Source organism: Camellia sinensis, chromosome 13 (genome assembly GCF_055761805.1).
Source record: "Camellia sinensis isolate YWXY chromosome 13, ASM5576180v1, whole genome shotgun sequence".
Taxonomy (NCBI): domain Eukaryota; kingdom Viridiplantae; phylum Streptophyta; class Magnoliopsida; order Ericales; family Theaceae; genus Camellia; species Camellia sinensis.
In genome coordinates, this window is record NC_138973.1 from 54,108,304 (window position 1) to 54,116,109 (window position 7,806).

Here is a 7,806-nt window from a genome sequence, read left to right on the forward strand (position 1 = left end):
CGACATGATCTTCTAAATATCGTATTTTGTCAAAATCCACAAGTTTCCAAGGAATGTGAAATGAGTTATGAACAAGTTATGTGAATTGTTGTAATATGATATGGTGGGCCCAAGGCCGTTCCGTTTATCTATTCCGTTTATGCTATGACATGATATGAATTGTTCAGTCTTTAAGACCTATTGATTTCTAGTATGAAACAAAGTGTTGTATGGAACTAAGTTCTACTGTGGGAGTCACCTCTAGAGTCCGTACGAGTCACCTCTTGGGTCCATACATACCAATATGATTGGGCCTGAGGTTGCTTGTTAAATGACTGGGCCCGAGGCCTCTTGGTAAATAATTGGGCCCGAGGCCGCTTGTTAAATAATTGGCTCGAGGACGCTTGATAAATAATTGGGACCAAGGCTGCTTGTTAAATAATTGGGCCTATAGCCGCTTGTTAAATAATTGGGCTTAAGGCCGCTTGTTATATGATTGGGCCCAAGGCCGCTTGATATATGATTGGGTCCGACGTCGCTTGTTATATGCTTGGGCCTAAGGGTGCTCGGTTTATATGATTATGGATATTGAGAGAACCTTATGATCATCTACTTACACTATTTTACTATATTATTACTCATTGAGCTTCGCTCATCCAATTTTATGTATGCACATGTAGGTGATCAGCAGCATGGAACACACCCCTAGAGTCAGCTTTAGGAGCCTTTTGTAACCCAATCAAGTCATGCCTCCAAAATGGAGTTTTTTCTTGGCTCACATCACACTTTAACCCTATTATGTTATGCTTTCATAGTCTTGGGTTGTAAACATTATGTACGATTTTACTCTATCTCTTATATTTTTGATGGACATGTATATGTATTATTGTGTTACGTGGTTAACTCCATGATTTTGCTCATGATTGGCACAACTCTATGTACTTCTCTTTATTATATGGTTCCGTTTATGGCCCGATTAGCATAAATATTCTGTATGATCATTTGAGGCCTTCGGTAATCTACGGATTACTAGCTGGTTATGACCCAAACTTTTAGGGGCGGGTTCGGGTCATGATAGAAATTAAAGACAAAAATGTACAAAATTTCAATCAAGGTGATCACTAGTTAAGATGAAAATTGGGAAATTCAATCTAAGGATACCATCAAATCAGAGAGAAATCCAGAAAAACAATTGTAGGAGATATTGAAACAAGAAAATTCATTCTATAATTGCAAATTAAAAAGAAAAAGAAAAAAGAAGAAGATGGAAATGAGAGCAATAACTCACCTTCAAATTATCAAAGATCAATTAATAGAGAGGAGAAGGAGATACATAAAGTTTAAAAAAAATTAAAAAAATTAAAAAAGAAGATGAAATTTTATTTTGTAGGAATATAATTTTTCTAAATAAATTTAAAAAATTCTAAATGTACATAAAATTTGATAAGAATAATGTGACAATGTTAATTAATGTGTATTTGATTTTGTTGTTGAGCCAAATAAAATAAAATAAGATTGAATGTATATTTAGCTTTGGTTGTGAATCTTTAAAAAAAAAGAAAAAAAAAAGGGTCAAGTTAGGTTGAGGAAAATCCATACCCATTAGGAGGTGGGGAGGGTAGTACCTATGGGGAATAGGGAATGGGGAATGAAAAAAAATAATTATAAGGGAATGGGTACGGGAATTAATATCCCCCCCATTAACTCCCAGTCTCATCCCTAGTGAAAACATATGGAGAAATTATTTTCCGATGTACCTAAAAAAAAATTATGGGGAAATTAGTGGGTACCCATCCCCAGTGGAGATTTAAGAACATCACTTACCCTACCCGACAGTCAAGAAAAAAAGGAAAAACCCATGTATTTGGATTAGGTCTCCATAGATACCCACAGGATAGGTTATCCATTGCCATCCTTAATTTCTACCAACTTCTTCAAATTCACATGTTGTATCTATCAAAATTTTGCCTATATAAGCAAATGTTTGCTAGATGTTTTGATATGGATAAGATTGCATGAAAAGTGATATATACTCTCTTAATTCTAATTATTTGCTATTTTCTTTAGCTCTCATTTTCTCTTCTATTGCTTTAAGTTTATAACAACTTTAAATTTCAGTTATTAGTTACTGTATTTGCCCAAAAATGCCAACTGCTACTCCATTCACAATAGTCACCGAGCTAATCAACTTGTCCGGTGTCGAGATGGAGATTCGAGAGAAACGGAGCCAATCGCCGGAGGGATGCTATGGCGAGATCATCACGCTGGCCCCCGACGAACGAAGAGAAATAAGTACGAGAATGTTTCAGCAAACATGTACCAATTCATTAAGATCTTCTCTTCTCAAAATATTCATGGGCAACCACGACACCAACCTTGTATTGAAGCCTTATAACTTCATTGATTACTCAAGGATCGAATTCAGGAGGGGGACTAATCAGAATGCAAAGCAAATCTTTATTAGAGGGGTTAGGGACACATCTTCTTTCTTGTATAGGTTCAAGCTGAGTTTGTTTCGCTTCCAATCTCTTTCTCTTTAAAAGATGGTTATTTGTTTTTTACTATGCTTTGCCCTCGTTTTGACCTCGTCTCAGGGGCTTGCGTTTTCTTGTGGGGGGGAACAACTTCGATGGTGAGCCAAAACCCATCAATTGAGTCCTGGAACCTGATCGATCACCATCAGGTACCCATTTTTTAAAACTTTTCTTTGTCTATATGTGTGAATTTAGTTCAATTGATGTTTAGTTTTATAAACTCTTGTTTAATGTCAAGAAAAAAAATAAAAATCACTCTCTTCCAATTTTTGTTTTCCTTGGGAATATTAGGTGAGAAAATATTTTTTACTTTTTGTTTGGAAGGGTAAGAATAACTCCAACCCTTCACTAAATTTTTGATCTAATTTGATTCAAAATTTAAGTAAAAAGTTTGATTTGAAATGAATTGCTTCAATCATTTCATCAAATTTTCATCAAAATCTTGTTAAATATTTTTTTGTATCACAAATTTCACATTTCATCAATTTTAATTAAAAAAAAATTATTTCCAATTCTTCTTTTTAAATTTTCATAATATTCAAATTTGACGAGTTTTCAATTTGATTAAAAAAAGAAAAAAAAAAGAAAAAAAAGGGCTCTCCCTTGATTTGATGAACATTTAATAAAAAATGAAGATGATTTTTGAACATTTTTTCATCAAATTTAAATTTCATGAAATAAAAAGTGAAAAATGCTTTGTGAACATATCCAACACACTAGACATATAATGTTTGTTAGCTAAAATGCCTAATATTTTTATTATTTTTTTCTTAATTCCAACACACTAAGCTTGTAATTAAGCATTTTGTCTTTAGCCAAATTCATTAGCTAAATTAGTTAGCCTTCAAAGCCTTGGGAAAATATCTTTGACTCTTATGATTTTTTTTCCTTCATCTTTATTGCTAATTATTGTTGATATAGCATTTCACAAAATAAATAATGTTTGAATAAAGAACTAAAATAAATAGTAGTGTTGGTGGATAAATTTGAATTAATAGATAGGCAAAATAAAATGTATATTTTAGTTTCTTTATTTAGTTTTTCATCAAAATATCATTTTTTTTTAATTTTTGTTGAATGATTTGATTCATTCTTGATTTAATGAAACAATTCTTTCTTTCTTAATTTAATTCAAATTTGATAAAATGATTGAAGCATATTTTTAGACATTTTTTCATAAAATTTTAAAAATAAAATGATGAAAAAATGGAGATGCTCTATAAAAGTAAACTAAAATAAAGATATTACTGGTGATTTCACTGCAAGAATTTTTAGAATTCACGACGTTTAAAAAACGCCACTATAAGCCTTAAAAACGCCGTTAAAGTCTAAAGTGACGTTTATAACTTTCGTCACAGATACGGCCGCCGACATGACATTTATTAAACGTCGCTAATGACTTTAGTTGGCGTTTTTTTTTAAAACGCCGTAAATTCTCATACTCTGTTATCTAAAAACCGTCACAGTTAAATGCTGACGTCATATGATGACACTTAGTGACGTTTTTTCAAAAATGCCATTTTTTCTCTTTTTTTTACCAAAAAAAAAAAATTGCACTACTATTTATAGAAAGAAAAAAATATAAATAAATTCCATTGTACTAAATCTGCAAAATAATGCTTCTCAAAAAAAAAAAAAAAAAATCTGCAAAATAAATATTCAATTGTCAAATTGCATTATTAGCTAAATAAGGTCAACTTTGAAAGGCAAGGATTCTATACAGAAGCACATAAATGAAAATAAACCAAAAATAAACCAAACAAATTTAATTCCTCGTCCAGGTGGCTACAATTTTACATTTGACAAACAATATAAAAAAATTATAACATTTCCTACCTATTTATATTCAAGCACAAACCATACCCCCAAAAAATGTTAATAAAACCATCAAAATATTGGATAACTCATTCATGGGCCAATGCTTATTTCAAGGATCAAGCTGGCCAATACTCCTACAAAAAAAACACTGGAATCAGTCATCAAAAAATAGAGAAACTAACCCAAAAATAAAATAAAATAAAAAGTTAACAAAATATAATCATTGCCAATAATAAAGTCAGCAAAAAGTTAGCACAACAATCACAATCCAAGAGGGGGGAAAAAAAAAAAAGCACACTCAGGAAAGGAATGCTTGGAAGCACAATAGAATGCTTTGAAGTTATCAATGCAACAATGCCCCACTATTTTTGTTCTCCCATTTCCTGGTTAGATGCATGTTCAATTTAGTCGATCCTAACAATAAATCTGGAAAATATGCTTGGCACAAGCTATGGTGCAAATGGTTCCCATTTATATTATTTTGGCACATTCAGATATTATAGCTACGAGCAATTTAGGGGCCAACCCACTAGGTTGGTGCCTAGCATCCTAAAGTCTACAAACATTCAGTAAATTTAAAATAAAAGTGGAGACAGCTGCAAGAAGATGATCAGAAGACCCATTAGAAGTTACCAAACTAACAATACTTTTTTCCTTTCAAATTCACAACCCTAAGATGGAATATGAGGGAGGAAGCAGAGAAGGTGCAGAAAACCTCCATTCATCGAAATAAGTGAATCAACCAGTTACACCAATGCGTAACCAGATACTTTGTTAAAAATTGAGTATTATATAATGTCATGAATGCAGAATACATTCCTATGATACAGTCATTGGCAAGAACTCAAAGACTCAAAAGTCAAATGAATAAGGCCTGTTTGGTATGTAAATAAATGGGATTGAGATGTCCATAAAGAAAATTTCAGGCATATTTCATCTAGTCGTGTATCTATCCTGTATAGTTAGGAGACAATAGCCATATAATACTAAGTTCAGAATCTCACCATGAAAGAGAGAAGGTTAGTAAGTATGCTGCATTTAAGACATACAAACTCTAGTCAGCATCAGACGCTAGATTAAATGGTTGCAAACAATGACATCTGTTTTTTCATCAATGACAATGTATTACCTTGATACAGACCACATCGGATTCCAACTTTCTGGATGAACTGAAAAATGATAGAAATGAGTTGAAAATAAAATCAGTTTATTAGAAAGAATAGATAATTCCTAGACCAATGATATTTAACGGCACTTACAATCACTCATAGACAGGCAGATTTTCTTTTAAGTCATAAATCGTCTGTTTGGAGTAGTCATACTACAATGGAAACAAATGTAATTTTCAGTTAAAGAAGCCTAGTGAAAATGTTAAAAATAAAAATAAACATGAAGCTGCTAAAAAAGAATAAAAAAGGAGACAAAATCCACAATACCTGATTCCTGGAGGTTTAAATGGATACTCTGGAGGAAATTTGATTTTCCCATAATAATATCCACCTTACCATAATAAGTGGGAAATATTCATGAATAAAATAAAATAAAAAATTCCATGTTCCAAGAACAATAGCAAACAAAACCAGCGATGAAATAAATGTCGTGTGCCACAAATGCATAACAATTCATATCAAACCTGCAAAAGGAGTTCCTTCACTTCCCTCTAGTACATAATCTGCAACATATAATTGTAGAATAAAATCATGTTATGTAATTAACAAACAAGAAGTGGATAAGAAAGCAATACTAACCTCAACTACAAATAGGTCATCATCAATATGCATAGGAAAGCACCAACGAACTAGTCACCAGGACCAATTTTAGAAACTGTTTGACATTTTCTATAAGGAAAATGTGATAAGAGTGACAAAGATAATGAGATTCAATAAAAAACAGAGAGAGGTCCAAATCTCATAGAGCAATGAAAAGAATGCGTGAAATTCGATTGGAGAGATAGAGTAAATGCCATTGCATAATTCAACAATAAATAATAAATAATTTTATGTTCTTTCCAATTCATATATATATAAACAGTATGCATAAATCAGTTTGGGTATAGATGCCAACAGAAATATCAATTTACAATGTTCATTGGTCAAGCTTGCAGAGTCGTGGCCAGAGATATCTCTGAATTGATTCCAACACTGGGTACCTATGTAGGAACAACAACATTAGCTTTGCTATTGTGAATGACCAATTGTACTGATGTAAATCAATTGGCCCTTAATACTCATAGTTCTAGAAGATGCAACTGCAGTGACTCAGGCAGCGGCTGAAGGGGTACCCATCCTAGTCTGACAGCTATACGTCCAACGTTTGTGTCAACCTTATTGAAGATTTACAAGTAAAATGTTTAAGATTCATCCATATTATTTTGATATGTCGTGTACTTTTAACTTATGACTTACTAGGAAAGCAAGATGGTGAAGAGTCAAAAGCCGCACACACTCCACGCTTTTCAAGCCCAACCCTCTTACACTCAACAAATATTCACTACAAGCAAAAGATTTCCGTAAGTACTTGTTTCATTGTTCTTTTTATCATACGAAAATTGTTCCGTAACATATAGAAATGATCTAAAAATTTTCTGTGGGCTTACTTTACTTTGTTAGGTGGAACATCCCTCAACCATTCAAGATCTATGCTTCCGTGTTCTCTAACCAGCCGGTTCAGGAAATCCTGCATTTTCTCAACTATCATCAGTTAAATGGCTTTTCTATACATTGAGTGTCATAACATAGGCAAACCATCTGCAGTTTAAATAATGGAATATTAAAATAGCAACATTAAATACACAACCTGTTTAGAGAGAAACATAAGAATGGGGGAAGGTTTTTTTTTCTTTTTTTTTTTTTTGAATTGATTAAAACTAAGCATATTTGGAAAAGCTGAGAACAAAAAATTGCTAGTACCTTTCCGCAGTACCAAGGAAGCTTTTGTTCTTAGCCATGGTGATGCAAGTAACGGTGTCCAACCACATAACAAAAATCTGTGATAAATGTGCGACAGGATTGAATCAAATGGAATTGAAGTATTTAGAGCATTTGAAATTCGTTCTTTTTATCATATGGAATTCTAGGAACACTTTGAGAATGGAATGTGTTTGACTTACCATGTAGGGAACACCATAGACTCTAAGCATTTGGACAGACCCAAACACCGTGGATAGGTAGAAAAGCAGGGAAACCATTAAAGTCCAGCATGCAATTGAAGTGATCACATGTTTCCAATTCACTGTAGGGATTGAAATGAGAAACAAAATAAAAATTAAGATGCAATGCTTCTATGTGTTGCATTAGTAAGCAACAAAGGCTTAATAACAAATAACAATTTGCATTAAATAAACACCCACTTGTACCAGATGCCAAAATTACTAACTGATGCATGACTACCCACATTTTACAAACCATATTTCAAACATTAATTGAAAGCATGACCACTACAACACAAATTCTGGATCAAAAGATTGTAAAATCAT

General features: G+C 32.7%; 1 long non-coding RNA gene across 1 annotated transcript; it reads right to left on the minus strand.

Annotated features, from left to right (window-relative positions):
• Positions 1–5,101: 5,101 nt before the first annotated feature.
• Positions 5,102–6,480, minus strand: LOC114263343 (uncharacterized). Its single transcript, XR_003629602.2, has 6 exons — positions 6,080–6,480; positions 5,965–6,003; positions 5,768–5,831; positions 5,591–5,652; positions 5,461–5,500; positions 5,102–5,363 (listed from the first exon to the last, which is right to left on the minus strand). It is a non-coding gene; the product is annotated as an uncharacterized LOC114263343 (long non-coding RNA).
• Positions 6,481–7,806: the final 1,326 nt, after the last annotated feature.